Genomic DNA, 18,622 nt, shown 5'->3' with positions numbered 1-18,622 from the left:
AGCGTGAATGAGTTCCTAATTAAGAATGAGTAATTTCACCCAGAGGCGAGCATAATATTTAGAACTACTCGTGTAACTAGTGATGTAATTAAGTAAACGTTCTTAACTGCAGTTACTAAACAAAAATTCGTTTACTGCATAGAAGAACTTGTCCAGAAGAAATTATGCGAGACTGAAAATTTCTTTTGCTAGCGGTCAGACAATTTGATAAAAACACCTTAAAGAGGCGTCTAATAAATCACATGGAGGAACACCACAGATTTATGTCAGTCCTCAGTTTTATGTAATCAATATTTTCTTTCTACGTAATGACATACACACGCAAATTATACAGTGAGACTATAATGAGTATTAAATACACTACTGGCCATTAAAATTGCTACACCAAGAAGAAATGCAGATGATAAACGGGGATTCATTGGACAAATATATTATACTAGAACTAGCATGTGATTACATTTTCACGCAATTTGGATGCATAGACCATGCGAAATCCGTACCCAGAACAACCACCTCTCGCCGTAGCAACGGCCTTGATAAGCTTGGGCAATGAGTCAAACAGAGCTTGGATGCCGTGTACAGATACAGCTGCCCATGCAGCTTCAACACGATACCACAGTTCATCAAGGGTAGTGACTGTCGTATTGTGATGAGCCAGTTGCTCGGCCACCATTCAAAACACGTTTTCAATTGGTGAGAGATCTGCAGAATGTGCTGGCCAGGGCAGCAGTCGAACATTTTCTGTATCCAGAAAAACCCGTACAGGACCTGCAACATGCGGTCGTGCATTATCCTGCTGAAATGTAGGGTTTCGCAGGGATCGAATGAAGGGGGTAGAGCAACGGAGCGCAATACATCTGAAATGTAACGTCTACTGTTCAAAGTGCCGTCAATGCGAACAAGAGGTGACCGAGTCGTGTAACCAATGGCACCCGAACCATCACACCGGGTGATACGCCAGCACGGCGATGACGAATACACGCTTCCAACGTGCGTTCACCTCGATGGCGCAAAACAGGGATGCCACCATCATGATGCTGTAAACATAACTTGGATTCATCCGAAAAAATGACGTTTTGCCATTCGTACATTCAGGTTCGTTATTGAGTACACCATAGCAGGCACTCCTGTCAGTGATGCAGCGTCAAGGGTAACCGCAGCCATGGTCTCCGAGCTGATAGTCCATGCTGCTGTAAACGTCGTCGAACTGTTCCTGCAGATGGTTGTTGTCTTGCAAACGTCCCCATCTGCTGACTTAGGGATCGAGACGTGGCTGCACGATCCGATACAGCCATGCGGGTAAGATGCTCGTCATCTCTTCTGCTAGTAATATGAGGCCGTTGGGATTCAGCACGGCGTTCCGTATTACCCTCCTGAACCCACCGGTTCCATATTCTCCTAAGAGTCATTGGATCTCGACCAACGCGAGCAGCAACGTCGCGATACGATAAACCGCAGTCGCGATAGGCCACAATCCGACCTTTATCAAAGTCGGAAAGGTGATGGTACGCATTTCTCCTCCTTACACGAGGCACCACAACAACGTTTCAGCAGGCAACGCCGGTGACCTGCTGTTTGTCTATGAGAAATCGGTTGGAAACTTTCCTCATGTCAACACGTTGTAGCTGTCGTCACCGGCGCCAACCTTGTGTGAATGCTGTGAAAAGCTAATCATTTGCATATCACAGCATGTTCTTCCTGTCGCTTAAATTTACCGTCTGTAGCACGTCATCTTCGTGGTGTAGCAATTTTAAGGGCCTGGAACAGGAAAGGGAGGTAATGACAGTGGCACGTAAAGTGCCCTCCGCCACACACCGTTGGGTGCCTTGCGGAGTATAAATGTAGATGCAGATGTAGATGTAGTGTATAATAAGATGGTGCTTAGTTTACATCCAACATTAGCAGTTTATTGCTAGCAACAGTTATCTAAGCTTCGTTGTTCCCTCACCTCAGAAACAATTTTCACCGTGTTCAAGTTTTATCGATTTATCTGAAAAGTACCGCTCATGTGTTACATTAACTGTTGATTTTCATTCTGTTTCTTGCACTGAACTGAAAACAGGAAATGTAATTGGCTATTCGATTACCCAGGGCTCAAATGTAAAGCCAGTATTAAGAGCATATAAGAAGAAAGTTGGATGAATTATGCAGAACAACAGTTCGAAGACAGCGTAGTTGAGAGTAAGGCACTGAGAGACCTAAGCCGAAACAAAACACCTGCAATACGGAACATTCACTCAGAAATATTAAAGTTACTGTGAGAGTCAGCAATAACGTAACTGATATTTGATTTACTGTCATAAGGCCGTGGTCCAAGGCATTATTATTTGACCAGAGCTTCGTCTTCCACTGCTGTTGATTCATCTCAGGCCCTAACGACTGATAAAGCAGTTACAGACTTAAGACAAGTTCAGCAAAGCGCACTGTTTATACTCATCCACGCATCAGTCGCTTCGTGACATCATTAGACGCTACTGAAGGTCGCGGAGTCGTGCCGACGTATTCTGTGGAGCTCGTAGGGGGGACCATTTGGCGCTATTTGTTTTATTTAGCACTAGGGTTCACAACTTGTCTAATTTCAGTCCGTGTTTACTGTTTAAATTGTTTTCTGTTTTTGAATTTCTTTCGTCTCTCTGTACATCATAGTGTAGTAATTACTAGCTCTTCCTAAAACCACAGTGTTTCAGAATGAATTTGTTCGTTACTCAGTCCTACTGCGTAATCTGCTGCTGATGATGAATCCATCTTGTCCAGGCGACAACTGCTCTTGTGGTCCTTGAGGCGAGTGTTAATGATACTTACTGTATCGGCTACGTGCACTTAGTGGCAGTGACGAAGGATTTTATATACTCCTGTTGTGGCAAGCGACGAGCGTAAATTCTCACTGTTCAAATACACCAGTACCTTCCTTCTTGGCTTAAGTTAGCATCTGTTCCCTGTTTCCTGAGTACATCGCATATCGTATCTATGATAGTTTTTACAAATTGAAAGTCACTGTAAAGAACCCTATCCCGCCGTTTTCCACAGTAGGCGTATATAAAATCCCGTGCACTTGCGTCCAAGAGTACATAGAAAATACATAAAGAACAGTTGAGACCCTCGTCAAGGAGCCTGGTCAAGATAAATAAATCTGCAGTAGGAGATCCTCTACGGCCGAGAAACCATAAAGTCCTTTTCTGTGACACTGTAAATTTAGTAAGATCTGATAATTACTACACTAGGATGCACAGAGAGGCAACTGAAACTTAAGAACACAAAAACAGTTCCAACAGAAAAGATGAAGGGCCGCGCGGGGTCTCAGGCGTCTTGCCACGGTTCGCGTGGTCGACCCTGTTGGGGGTTCGAGTCCTTCCTCGGGCATGGGTGTGTGTGCTGTCCTAAGCGCAAGTTAGTTTAAGTTAGATTAAATAGTGTGTAAGCCTAGGAACCCATGACCTCAGCAGTTTGGTCCCATAGGAACTTACCACAAATTTCTAAAAATAGATGGACTGAAATTAGATAAGTTGTGGGCCCTAGCGCTAAATACACTCCTGGAAATGGAAAAAAGAACACATTGACACCGGTGTGTCAGACCCACCATACTTGCTCCGGACACTGCGAGAGGGCTGTACAAGCAATGATCACACGCACGGCACAGCGGACACACCAGGAACCGCGGTGTTGGCCGTCGAATGGCGCTAGCTGTGCAGCATTTGTGCACCGCCGCCGTCAGTGTCAGCCAGTTTGCCGTGGCATACGGAGCTCCATCGCAGTCTTTAACACTGGTAGCATGCAGCGACAGCGTGGACGTGAACCGTATGTGCAGTCGACGGACTTTGAGCGAGGGCGAATAGTGGGCATGTGGGAGGCCGGGTGGACGTACCGCCGAATTGCTCAACACGTGGGGCGTGAGGTCTCCACAGTACATCGATGTTGTCGCCAGTGGTCGGCGGAAGGTGCACGTGCCCGTCGACCTGGGACCGGACCGCAGCGACGCACGGATGCACGCCAAGACCGTAGGATCCTACGCAGTGCTGTAGGGGACTGCTCCGCCACTTCCCAGCACATTAGGGACACTGTTGCTCCTGGGGTATCGGCGAGGACCATTCGCAACCGTCTCCATGAAGCTGGGCTACGGTCCCGAACACCGTTAGGCCGTCTTCCGCTCACGCCCCAACATCGTGCAGCCCGCCTCCAGTGGTGTCGCGACAGGCGTGAATGGAGGGACGAATGGAGACGTGTCGTCTTCAGCGATGAGAGTCGCTTCTGCCTTGGTGCCAATGATGGTCGTATGCGTGTTTGGCGCCGTGCAGGTGAGCGCCACAATCAGGACTGCATACGACCGAGGCACACAGGGCCAACACCCAGCACCATGGTGTGGGGAGCGATCTCCTACACTGGCTGTACACCACTGGTGATCGTCGAGGGGACACTGAATAGTGCACGGTACATCCAAACCGTCATCGAACCCATCGTTCTACCATTCCTAGACCGGCAAGGGAACTTGCTGTTCTAGCAGGACAATGCACGTCCGCATGTATCCCGTGCCACCCAACGTGCTCTAGAAGGTGTAAGTCAACTACCCTGGCCAGCAAGATCTCCGGATCTGTCCCGCATTGAGCATGTTTGGGACTGGATGAAGCGTCGTCTCACGCGGTCTGCACGTCCAGCACGAACGCTGGTCCAACTGAGGCGCCAGGTGGAAATGGCATGGCAAGCCGTTCCACAGGACTACATCCAGCATCTCTACGATCGTCTCCATGGGAGAATAGCAGCCTGCATTGCTGCGAAAGGTGGATATACACTGTACTAGTGCCGACATTGTGCATGCTCTGTTGCCTGTGTCTATGTGCCTGTGGTTCTGTCAGTGTGATCATGTGATGTATCTGACCCCAGGAATGTGTCAATAAAGTTTCCCCTTCCTGGGACAATGAATTCACGGTGTTCGTATTTCAATTTCCAGGAGTGTATATTAAAAGAACAATGCCAACCCTTCCCCTCTAGGAGTTGCATGTCATACTTCACAACTAAATTATCTTAGGTAGTGGTCTGATGACACGAAACGATCGTTGGGTGGATACTTATAAAGAGTTCAGTATGCTTAGGTTCAATTGAGTCTGTAACAGTTTTCTGAATTGTTAAGGCCTCTGCTACAATTTGTCGTCGAAGAGAGATAGATGTAAGACAAACAAACAGTATAATTTTTGTAGATGTAAAAAATATTACGATCATCGTTGAAATATACGTACTCCTTGAATATCTGTACCTATTAGGGATGGAGCGTAGCTGCTGAAAGTTATACATAAACTTTTACAGACCAGGTAGTTGCTATAGGAGAAACGAAAGAGAGGCAGTAATTGAGATGGAATGAAGACAGTGTTGTAGCTACTCACATCATTTTGCAGTCTGTAGGTAGAGTTAGGAATAAAGTAGACCAAAGAGAAATTTATTAAGAAAATTAATCAGGGAAGAGAAACAAAAGCTTTAAAGATTTACTTATTGAATTTGGTCAGAGATGGAAAAGATTTTTGCACATCAATGTAGCACAATATACAGTGTCTTCAAAACAGCTTAAATATGAACATAAGGTACAAGGGTAATGGAATGTACTGGAACTAAATCAGGCCATAGTGAGGGAATCAGGTTAAGAATTGATTGACTAAAGAAGTGAGTTATGCTATTGAGGCAACAAAATTCGACAGCGTGTATTATAATCTTAAGTTAAAAGGCTTTTCTAAAACTACCTGAGTGGAACGTAGCATCATATTTAAGTGAAATGTAGTCGGCGAACAGTACAGAGTTAAGAAGCTTTTGAAATGTGGTGAAGATTACATTGGTACTAATGAAGAAGCAACACCAAATTGGGAGGAAAAAGAGCTTATGGGAACAGTCTGATTAAAAAATGGGTTGATAGCAGGGTGCGAGGCGATAAGGATTAGCTAGAGGATGGATTGATGCCTGAAAAGTGAAACTGGGAGAGCAAGAGGTGACTACAGTATACATGTCCAAGTGGATGTAGGTTGCTGCAGTTTTACTGAGATGTTGAGACTTTCTGAGGATAGACTATTGCGGAGAGATCCATAAGTGACGACATTATCAAACAGAACTGAATATATTGTTTTTATAAAAGTAATTAATTTTATAAACTTAAGATTCCAAAGAACCACTTAATAATTCTCTGAAAATCTTTGTTATCAATTTCTTCTGCCATTTTCACTGCGAGAAGATCGTCCGTAAAAAGTGTTAACTATGCTTAAAATGTAAACTGAGGTGACAAAAGTAATGGGATGCCGATGTGCGCAAAAACAAATGGCTGTAGTATAGCGTGCACAAGGTCTAAGAAGACAGTGCATTGGCGGAGATGTCATTTGTACTCAGGTTACTCATGGTTACTCATGTCGCCGAGCGACGGGAATTAAGAGCTTTGAACGTGGAATGGGAGTTGTAGCTTAACTCATGGGGAACTCCATTATGGAAATCGTTAGGAAAATCAATATTCAGAGATCCACAGTGTCACCAGTGTGTCGAGAATACCAAATTTCAGGCATTACCTCTGACTAGGAGGAAGCAGTGACCGACTGCCTTCACTTGACGACCGAGAGCAGCGGCGTTTGCGTGGAGTCATCAGTGCTAACAGACAAGCGACACTGCATGAAGCAACCACAGAGGTCAATGTATGACGTACCTCGAACGTATCCATTTGGACAGTGAGGCGAAATTTGGTGTTAACGGTCTACTGTAGCAGATGACTGAAGCTTTTGCTTTTGCTAACAGCACGAAATGGACTGTTGCCCCTTTCCCGGGCTAGTTACTATATCGGTTGGACCATAAACTACTGGAAGACTGGGGCCTACTTAGACGAGTCCCGTTTCAGTTAGTAAGAGTTGATGGTACGGTTCGAGTGCGTCGCAGACCCCAGCAAGAAATTGACCCAAGTTGTCAACAACACACTGTGCCAGCTGGTGGTGGCTCCATAATGGAGAAGGCTGAGTTTACATGGAATGGACTGGGTCCTCTGGTCCCACTGAACGAATTTGTTAAGTGGAAATGGTAATTTTAAGTTACTTGGAGACCATTTGCAGCCATTCATGAACTTCACTTTCCCAAACACCGATGTAATCTTCATGGATGAAAATGCATCATATCAGTGGGACACAACTGCCAGCGATTCGAGCGTTGATTTGGCCACCCATCGAACTATGTGGGACATAATCGACAGGTCAATTTGAAACTTCCACTTAGAAAAACTTACACATGACTGTGCTTAAACTGACACACAATATTTTTAGCGCAACGCAATCTGACTTTCAATAATCCCTACAAAACAATGGCCCTGACTAACATTAACCTATACCTTTCACAAATCGCTTACCTCACAAAAATCTTCGTTACTCGAACTACTGCAATACAGCGAGCGCCACTACTGCCAGTTAAATAAAAGATTCAAACTACGGAAGGCACTAACTACTGATAGGCATAGTTAGCAAATGAAAGATTTTAATAGAGAACAAACAATGTATTTACCTTAACAGTCATAATATATATAGCAGTTCATGACATCCAGTCTTACAAATTTCAAAACTCCGCCATCTCACTCCCCACATCCACCACTGCTGGCGGCTCACCTCCAACTGCGCAACGCTACGCGCTGTTCACATCCAGCTGCCGCTGCCCAACACTATAATGGCAGACAACAATGCAAACTAGCCACAGACTGCACGCAGCACAGCCAGTGATTTTCATACAGAGCGCTACGTGGCGTTACCAATAAGAAAACCTAAACAGCCTACTCACATAGCCTCCATGCTTCCCACAAAAAATTTTACAAATTTTTTTGGGCACTGGCCAATACATGTTTGTTAAAATTTTTTCACAATTACAATAACAAAGAAATCAAATGCACACACTTATTGATACAATGTTGGTCAAAAGCTAAAATTTTCTCACTGTCCATAAAGACAGTCCTGATCATCCATCACAGTAAAATTGCAGTGTTTTTTTTTCTCAAAATCTGAGCAGTAAAAGAAAATGCGCACAGAAGTAGTGGATTTCCATGCAATCTTGAAGAAGTAGTGTTGTCCTTCCAACAGGAAGACAGTGCTGACTCTTGATATGCAGACAGGTATTGGTCCACAACAGAGCAAACCCACAGCAGAGTCAGTCGAAATTTTGAAGAGTATTGGTAGGTAGGTCGTCACAGAGCAGACCCACTGTAGTCCTGGTAGAGATTACGGTATTGGTGGGCCACCAGAGGTGCAGACCCACTGCAGTCCTTGAAGAAATAATGGTACTGGTGGGTCATCAAAGATGTAAACCCGCTGTAGTCCTTGTAGAGATGGCCAGCAGCCATCTATTGCGACTGTGCAGGTGCCACAATAACCATCGAAGAGTCTTGTGGACAATATAGAAAGTCCATGAACCACCACTTGTGCACTCACAACATTTTTTTTTTGAAATGTCCTTCAAACCAGCAATGCTGTTATCCAGTCCCTTGCTGAATTATTAACACACATGCAAACACTATCAGTCCCTACTTCTCACATATTGTCCATATACTATGACCAACAGAAGCGTGTGTAGTGAAGTCTAACTTACAAGTTACTTTATTTTATGAACTGGTGTCAATTACAATTTAATAACATAAGAATACAATAACAAAGGTACAAAATACATCATTAAAGAACATAACAATACAGATAACATTTGTAGTACAGGCTTTACAAAAGAATTGAAATAACATATACATCAGTGTTACAGGAATTATGACATAAGTTCATACATAAAAGATCAGAATAACTTTTGAAACATCAACTTCACACATGAGCATTAAAACAAAACAGAATAAATAATGTCTATACATCTTTGCAAAGTAAATAACATATTATTAGAAAAATTCCACAACATAACTCATATCAGCTAAACACATAAAGACAGGAAAAACACAAATATACAAGAGTACACAAACACATAGCAGAATAACTCAAGAGGAAAGGGCAGGGTTTGTTTTCAGTGTAACATTTGGTACTGCAGTTCAACCTAAAACTTCATTCCATAGATCTCTCGTCTTATTTCAACATTTGTTTCCACCAAAAAAATCCTATCCAAGCATGCTTTCTGTATTTATATGCTCATATATTTCTTACCTCATTATTTATTTTCCATTATCTTACCCATTATTTATTTCCAAGAAAATCCTACCTAAACCTGTTGTCGCTTAACCCTACTTTTTTGCTTATATCCTCTTTCAAAAAACCTTTTTTTGGCCAAACCATTTTCTTATAGCTTCTCAATGCATTTCTTCCAATTCATGACAACTCGTTCTCTCATATAGCCTACCCCATCTTAAGCTAACTTAAATCTACTGAGCTCAGATGCTAAACTAAGGAACGAGACAATGCAGCAGCACAAAACAATTAACACAAACAGCAATGATAAAAAATACAAATGGAAAAGCAAGCAGCATAAATTATCAAAGCAAGTGCAATATTACAACTAATATAAGGCAATGCGCGGCAAACAAGAAAAATAAATCTGTAGTAGAACTGGCTTAACAGAGTAATACAAAGTCAAATTCAGTAACATTATGCCTGTCAAACAGCAGCAACAAATGCAATAACTTATATCTAAATATGACAAAGCTCAAGCAGAAAAAATATTACAGTAAAAATGGCCATGTTTAATACCTATGTCACATCTTAACACTTGGGTGATGCATCAACTTAACTTCCACTACTATATAAGTTACCCAGTCATTGACAAAAATTATGTACGCAATTCCTGTGAAGGGAAATGTCTTTTTGTGCTCCCTCATTTTTTTGGAATAGATTATAAAGTTATTATTTACTGGATATATAGGCATAAAATATTTATATTAGTACATCTATAAAATTTTATTTTAACGAATGCTGCAGTGCAGCTAGAAACTAGATATTAAACAAAACGAGCAATCTCTAAACTGCAAAGACAATAGATGTAAAATGTTTCTCATCATTTCATTAGGCATTTTAGTAAATATCATAAATTAAGAGCTCCACAGTGTAATCATATGTTTTCGAGTTTGAGGGTGTCATATTTATGATGCTTTCTACAAAGGAATGTCAATAGCGAGGATAATGGCCTCTTTTTTTTCCTCTCCACCTGTGCCTCTGAAAGGCACACACTAATGGCTTTTTCCAGGTGTCTGTCGTGCAGCTGGGTGCCCACGACGCATTACGTGAAGGTGGTCACTTAACTTTCTTTCCGAAATATTTACGACAGAAGTTTCCGCTACAGTGGCAGTCTCATATAAAAAAATTCACAGGTTGAGAATTTGCGTTACAAATGTGTAGAAACAAAATGCTATTGATATAACAGTGTCCAAAAAATTTTCGTCGCCATTGTAATACATTCACACATTTACATACATTTCATAACTCTTAAAGTACGATTCTTGGTTTCCAACAACCTTTTTCACAAACCAGAGTCCCTAACCACTGCTCATTATTCCTTACCTTACTCGTCGACACTTCTTAAATATTTCATCATAACAGATACGTAGCATACTCAAATAACTCATATAGCATCAGCTTATTGATCATAAACATACCGCAACAGCATAACACATAGTCATCGTAATAATAACATCATAACACCTCAGTCAAATCTCAAAAACTTCGTAGCTTTCTGCAATAAAAAACCTCTGCTCATTTCAACAGTGTCATCTACCTACAACGTACTTTAAAAATCATGATCCCATACCAAATACATTATTCTGAGCTCTCATAGTATCACAATGGTTCCGAAAAAATACGAACAGTTCACAAAGTACAGACGAAATACAATTTCATAAGTGTGAAGTTATCCATCTGTGTAATTGCGTAAACATGTGTCACTGATGTAGTAAAAAAGATGTTTGTTTCTCTGTTAAATAATCAGATAGCTGTGTAATTTATGTGTTAGAGAAATATGGTACCGATGTGTAAAGTTGTATAAGCAAATACCATATTAGCTAGGGCTCTTTGTGCTTGCCAAACACATGGTACACAAATTAGGCGTGTACCCCCTGAGGATTAATGTAATTATACCCTCAAGTGTTACACATTAGAGCAATGGAATGGAATGTATCATGGAAAACTTTCTGTGTAATTCAAAAATTTTTAAAAATAAATGTTTTAAGTATAAAATTAATAACTCAAATACGTGTCCTATAGCGCTAAATGTGCGTCTTGTTGTAAGATAATCTCTGTGGAAGTGTCGTAGTTATTGTCCTCCGAAAGCTAAGTTCTGCAGAAGCCAATGTACTTACCTCATGATAAACAAAAGTGAAATGCTTTGCGTATAGCTATCTTAGTTATTACACTTATTGCCGTGATGAAGAAAGTACTGTCCTGTAACGTATTGTTGTGCTACGGTAAAGGCTGTCTCATTGTAGCTATACCACAAAAGTTACTATTAAAACATGTTTTACTTTCCAGAATAAAAAAGAAAACTGTGCAGACATAAAACAGAAACACTGCAAAAGCAACATTGTAAATTGTCACTCATTAGTAGCATCGTGATAAAATCGTGTAACTGTCAAAGAAACCAAATGCTAAGTCATCCTTAATTCCACAGAAAGTACTTCAAATAAAGAATGTCTTTTCAAGTAAACCAAAATGTTGTATGAAAATCTCATTAGCGTTGCCGGTATATGTACTAAGTATGTGATCCTTATAGTCGTTATGTGATAGTGGAACTAACAAGCAAGAATGTACAAATAACAACACTGTGTTGTCTGCTCACTATAACAATGCATTTGTAATTCCTGTTTAAATAATTTCTCTTGGTTCTTGACTGGATATTTAACCTCAAACATTGTTGCATGTTAACAGATTCTAAGTCTGACAAAGCATACTAGTAATGTAAAGTGAAAAGTTTTATGGCAAAGACAAAGTTAAGAAGCAGATTATCTTTCAATAAACGGTTTTACAAATGAAATGTGCTGCAAGCCTTTACTCTTCCTACTATGCAAAGCTCGAGCTTCAATGGAATTATCATGTCGTATACGTCGGTAAAGAATACTGGAATTTTTCTCAAGGTTAGCGTCTATGATATTTTTCCCTGAGCCAGCGGGAGCACGTGGCTGCCTCCGGTGCGAGTCATTGTCTGTTTCTTTGTTGGCCCGCGTCGTTACTGGGTTTAGGAGACCTAACTTCTACAAATTCACCTTGTCAAGAGTGCCCTGCTCTGTTTGAATCGTGCCAGTTCTGATGGAATTCAGGTCTGTCGTTTTGTTGGTAGTTTACGTAGTTTCTTGTTTGTCGGTCATGTAGTGGAGAATTTCTCCTGGAATCGTAACTGCGTGCTGAACTGTTGCGTCTGAAGTTATTCTGTCTCCCTTGATAATAATTGTTTTGGTTCCCATATTGTCTGTTTCTGTGGTAATCTCTGTCATATTCGTTACTACGGAAATGCTATCTTTCTCTGCAACTATTACTTTGCCAGTGGTTGTCATATGGGTGGTGTCTGTTTTGTTCACGATTTGCGTTGTAAGAATAGCCTTGTCGTGTCCAGTTATTATTTCAGTCGTCACAGAATTGTGATAGATGTGACCTGTAGTGATTGTTTTCCTGTTTTCGCGTCCCGCGACTGTCTGTGTCACTTTCTAATTCTTGTAAGAGTCCCTGATAAGCTTCAATGTCGTCTTTGCAACGTCCTGCCAAAATAATATGTCGTAAATGTCCAGGGAATTTGATTAAGCAAATGCGGATGAGTTCTGAGGGGCTGTATGGGTTTGACAGGTACTGATTCTTATGCAACATGTCTTCAAAATATTTCACAAGACTGGAAAATTCAGATTGTTTGAAATGTTTTATCATTATGATGCTATGTTTTACTCGATCTTGTGTAGCTTGAGTCCAATATGCTGAGAGGAAGGCATGGTAAAATTCTCCTTCACTGTGACAATCGTGAATGACCGATAACATTCTTACAGCTGTTTCATTCTCTAAGTAGCCACACATAAATTCTAATCTGTGCTCTAATGACCAGTTGGGAGGAAAACAATGAGAGAATTGATGGAGCCACGTGTGTGGATGAATGTCGTTGCCAGAATTCTTAAATGTTTTGAATTTACGTGTAGTAATGAACAGCTTATAGTCAAAATCATCATGTCGGCGAGTCGCATGTCGGTCATTGTTACGTAGTTTCGGCGGTTCCATCTCAAATTTCGGTGTACCTTGCCAATTTCTTTCATAATTTCCGAAGTGCCCTGAGTTATTATTTTGTGGCTGTTCCGTATTTCTATGTCTCTCTTCCCGTATTGGAGCGCGAGTGGCCTCTGAAATACGTAATTCTTGTATTACCTGAGTCAGCTGATCTTGTACTTCCCGGATTTCTCTTTGGTGTTGCGTATTAATTTGATTGTGATTTTGTTTGAATTTCCTAATTTGTTCGCACTCTTCTGTGTCATTAAAGACTACCAGTTTTGTGTCATTCAGATTATCATCTACCTTCGTAGATAAGTTAGTGAACTGATCCGAAAGTTCGGTTACTTTCTCCGATAGTGAACACATTTCCTCAGTGTGTTTTTCTGAACCAAGTTTCAGAGTGTCCATTTGTGTTGAAATCGAATCTACTGTGTCCTTCAAGTTTTCCTGAGTTTTTGCAAGTTGCGTAACCGAATCGGTAGATGCAACTGAGTCAATTTTAGCCCGCAAGGTCTCATGATTTTCATGAACAATGGTTTGCAGTTCTTTTATGGCTGCTTCGTGATTCTGTAATGCATTTTCATGCCGCGAAAAAATAGGTTGAAAATGCTCACAAATTTGTGTTTTTACGTCATTACAGACTTTTTGACATTTCGATTCAATGTTATGTAACTCAGTAGTTAAATCTTCACGTGTTTGTTCAAGTGTGGTGTCTAACTTCCGAAGATTATGTTCCATTGGGTCTAAGATTTGAAGCTTTTGCTGTGTTTGTGTCTGATTTTGTTCCATTTGTTGCATTAATTGCAATTATAACGTATTAGTGTCTGGAATCTGATCCTCTATGGTTTTCGGCAGAGAATTTGCACCGGCAACATTCACATTTTGACAAGCAGAAAATGTGTCTTGACTTATTTGAGAAAACGGTGAGGACGCAAAACCTGAATCTACAGTATTTGCAAGATTGTGTCCTGCCATTTCGGATTCCTGAGGCGAGCTCTTGCCGACCGATCGATCGATAATGCTTCCCTGTTCACTAATTGTTTCACTGACTACAGCATTATTTGCAGCCCGCTCCATTTCACTATGCACAATTACCAAATTACTACTTTGAATGTCTGTTAATTCACAGCTGGTAAGCTACGCTCGTCGTCACCATTATTTCTCAGTTTACTTTGGAGCCTAGTGTTACGTTTTTCACACGCCATTTTTGTCACAATATTTCAACGATAACACAGAAAAGCACAATTTGAAGAGCAAAAATAAGAGAACACATTAACATAGCGCTGAAAATAATATCTAGTTAATTGCAAGCGCAGCTGCGAAATACTTGGAGCAAATTTAAATGCGTGCCACACCTGTTTTACTGTACAACAATGAAAGACTGCAAATACAAAGGAGATTCTCTCTACAATTACGCGCTAACAATAAACAAAATCTACACTAATTACACAAACTACAAGAAAAAATCAGAAGATTCCAGTGAGGTATCCTCGGCTAAGGGTCGACATATGAAACATCCCCTTTTGAAAAATTATATACGTGACTGTGCTTAAACTGACACACAATATTTTTAGCGCAACGCAATCTGACTTTCAATAATCCCTACAAAACAATGGCCCTGACTAACATTAACCTATACCTTTCACAAATCACTTACCTCACAAAAATCTTCGTTACTCGAACTACTGCAATACAGCGAGCGCCACTACTGCCAGTTAAATAAAAGATTCAAACTACGGAAGGCACTAACTACTGATAGGCATAGTTAGCAAATGAAAGATTTTAATAGAGAACAAACAATGTATTTACCTTAACAGTCATAATATATATAGCAGTTCATGACATCCAGTCTTACAAATTTCAAAACTCCGCCATCTCACTCCCCACATCCACCACTGCTGGCGGCTCACCTCCAACTGCGCAACGCTACGCGCTGTTCACATCCAGCTGCCGCTGCCCAACACTATAATGGCAGACAACAATGCAAACTAGCCACAGACTGCACGCAGCACAGCCAGTGATTTTCATACAGAGCGCTACGTGGCGTTACCAATAAGAAAACCTAAACAGCCTACTTACAAGTTCGTGCACAAAATGCTGAACAGACAATGTCTCCGCAATTATGAACTCCTATAGAGACTTTGTGGCTCAATATTTCTACAAGGGAGTTGCAGCGACTTGTTGAATCCAAGCTAGGTCTAGCTCCTGAACTAAGCCGGATAAGAGGAGGTCCAACACGATCTAAGGGGGTATCCCATGACTTTTGTCACCCAGGGTATATAAACGGGAAGGACAAATATACAGGGTGAACGAGAAGTAGCTACCAATAGAAGCCCATTGATTACTTTAAGATGATAAATATAGACACAAACACCAGTGTACACTGCTATTAAATCAGACATATCTGACATTGATCATTGTTCATTTCAACCTGTTGTGGAGGTGTTTTCTAATTAAGCAATAGTTTTTACTTTGAAAACGTCGTACAGAGGTCATAACAATTTAACAATAAGTGAGTGGAATGATAATTTCACCTACAATGAAGGCTGTCTTCAATTTACGGAAACGCTCGCTCCAGAAGTTGGACCACTATGGAAAATGGGAAGTAGCTCACGCTTGGTTCATCTCTTACTTTATGAATAGACAGAAAGAGGTCATTCTACACAGTAATGAGAATGGCTACTGTGTGGGGTCCGAGTGGGGCATGGTTAAATGGGGGGTGCTCCAGGGATCAGTGATGCGGCCACTCCTGTTCGTTATTTACGTAAATGATATGCTTTCCAGTATTGCAAGGGATTAAAATATTTCTGTTTGGTGATGACATTATCTTCGTAGTAAAGGATGTCGTGTGCAACATTGGCACAGTTTTAAATAGTGCACTTCAGGATATAAGTTCATGGCTTGTAGAAAATAAACTAATGCTAAGTCACAGTAAGACTCTTTTTATAGTTTCCGTCACGCACATCTATAACATGACGTTCTAATTACAGTGAATGAGCATATGGTTAGTGAGATTGAACAATTCAAATTTCTGAGTATCCAGATAGTCAACTGTCGTGGAAAGCCAATGTTCAGGATATTGTTCAAATACTTATTGCTGCCATTTTTACTGTTACAAATCTAAAGAAAGTGACATTTCTTCACGAAAAGTAGTCTGCTTTGCTTATTTTCATTCACTTATGGCATATGGTATCATATTTTGGGGGTAACCCTCCCCATTCTCAAAGGGTATTTCTGGCTCAGAAACGGGCGGCTCGAGGGGGTGGTGCAGGTTCGTGAACCCGTTGTCGATCGCTGTTCATTAATCTGGGTATTCTGACATCGTGCTCCCAATATATGTATTCTTTAATGCCGTTTCTGATTAACAGCATCAGTTTATTCCCGAGAATTAGCAGCTTTCACTCAGTTAATACTAGGCAGAAATCTCATCTGCATTTGGATCGCACCTGCAGAAAGGCGTGCAGTATCTTGCTGCATCCATTTTCAATAAGCCACCACAAGCATTCAAAAATTTAGCGACAATCCACGCGCTTTCAGCTTTAAACTGAAAAGTTTCCTCGTGGGTCACTCCCATTCTGTTGAGGAATTCCTTGAAAAATTAAGTTGTTTCCTGTGAAAAGTGAGGACTGTCGTTTTTTCAGGTTCATAAGCATTTTAGTTTATGTTATTTCTGTTTTGTTGTAATTTTATGTACCGATACGTCCCACGGCCACGGAGATTTGATCCTCAATTTGGTACTAGAGTGTAAAAAAAAAGAATAAAATAGAACTGGATTTCCAGCGGACGACCAGCGGTTAGGTGCGTCATCGATAAATTGGTGAAACGAAGCCCAAACTCTTACAACGGTTATCCAGAGCCCAACAGTCTACTCGTAAGATATTTCTCGAACAATATATTTCTAAACCTTCTGTGCGGAGTATTTTACATGTGGCCAAATTCAAAAGTAACACCCCTCGTCTCATACATGAGCTACTGGCAACGCATTTAAAGACATTGATTCCAATAAGCGACTGTGTGAACAAGTATGCTTAAACGTGCCAGGTCGTCTGACGAAATGTATCAACAAACATGGAAAACAATTTCAGAAAGGGTCTTATAAATAATCCTGCAGGATGAATAATGTGTTGAGTTATTTCAGAATTTGAATTTTTTGTTTTGTAATCAGTTAGGTTACGATGGAGTTACTTTGGCGCCCCGTGTGTAAGGAATAAGTATGGTACTAAAACTGGATCCTGTGGCACTGCCTCTGTGTTCTGTCCACACTGGCTAAAATTTTCTGCCCTTTCAGGATTATTTGAATCATAAAGAACAAAATGTCACATCAAAAATGGTTCAAATGGCTCTGAGCACTATGGAACTTAACATCGGTGGTCATCAGTCCCCTAGAACTTAGAACTACTTAAACCTAACTAACCTACGGACATCACACACATCCATGCCCGAGGCAGGATTCGAACCTGCGACCGTAGCAGTCGCGCGGTTCCGGACTGAGCGCCTGAACCGCTAGACCACCGCGGCCGGCAAAATGTCACATCCATTTTGGTAAGTATTAGTCAATCCAGTTCCTTTAAACCATTAATTTTAGAATAATTTACGATTAATGAGAACAAATATGTACAGAAAATATGGTGACAACAGCCTCCTGACCCAGCAACATCATTAAGTTTGTCATCTGTCTATACAAGTCAACCGAAGCCTTACAACTAAGTCGACGTTAAAGCTGCATCAGAATTAAACAAGTCGATCAGTTTTGCACGTAAGTTAAATTATGTAGCACTTTCTACAGTTAATTTCTCCGGTGAATGTTCGGTTCACTTATCTAGACCAAAAATGAGCACACTGAATGGGATCATCGAGTTCATCGCATTCTCACTATTAATTTACGTCAGCATTGCAGGACGACCGGGGTTCAAGGTCCCGTCGATGACAAGGTCAGAAGAAATGTAGCCATTATTGAAGTGTAGTTATATCTGATTACTAAGCATCTATTCACATGTTTAATGATCATTTCGATAAAGGTCCTAAGTTTAAAGATATACATTCGCTGCTGTGGCTCTTTCAAATTACCTTTGAGAGGACGTGATGAACTTGGAAACTAGAAAATAATCCACGAGATAATATTTATCACTTGGGATTTCGATGAAGGACTATCATCTCGATCATATTTACTGCAGTTCATTTTCAATTCAGTATACATATAATACGAGGCACTAGAAGTTTCTACAGCGCTTGTTGTAGGCACAGACAGTATAACGATGTTTCGTCGGTGAAAACAATTTGTTTTATAGTTACACGTTAGCAGTTAACTTAAAGACCGCCGAGGTGTGAAAATTAACTAACACAGGTGGGCTTGACGCGGAAGATACTTCCAAATGCATTTTCCAAGAAGTTAAATTACTAACTTAACATTATTATACTTCGAGCTTATAACGGCGAAGCACAACTAATGCCTCTTTGCAGCTCCTCTGCGCCCATCC

This window comes from Schistocerca serialis, chromosome 1 (assembly GCF_023864345.2).
Source record: "Schistocerca serialis cubense isolate TAMUIC-IGC-003099 chromosome 1, iqSchSeri2.2, whole genome shotgun sequence".
NCBI lineage: Eukaryota > Metazoa > Arthropoda > Insecta > Orthoptera > Acrididae > Schistocerca > Schistocerca serialis.
This window is presented reverse-complemented; position numbering follows the sequence as displayed.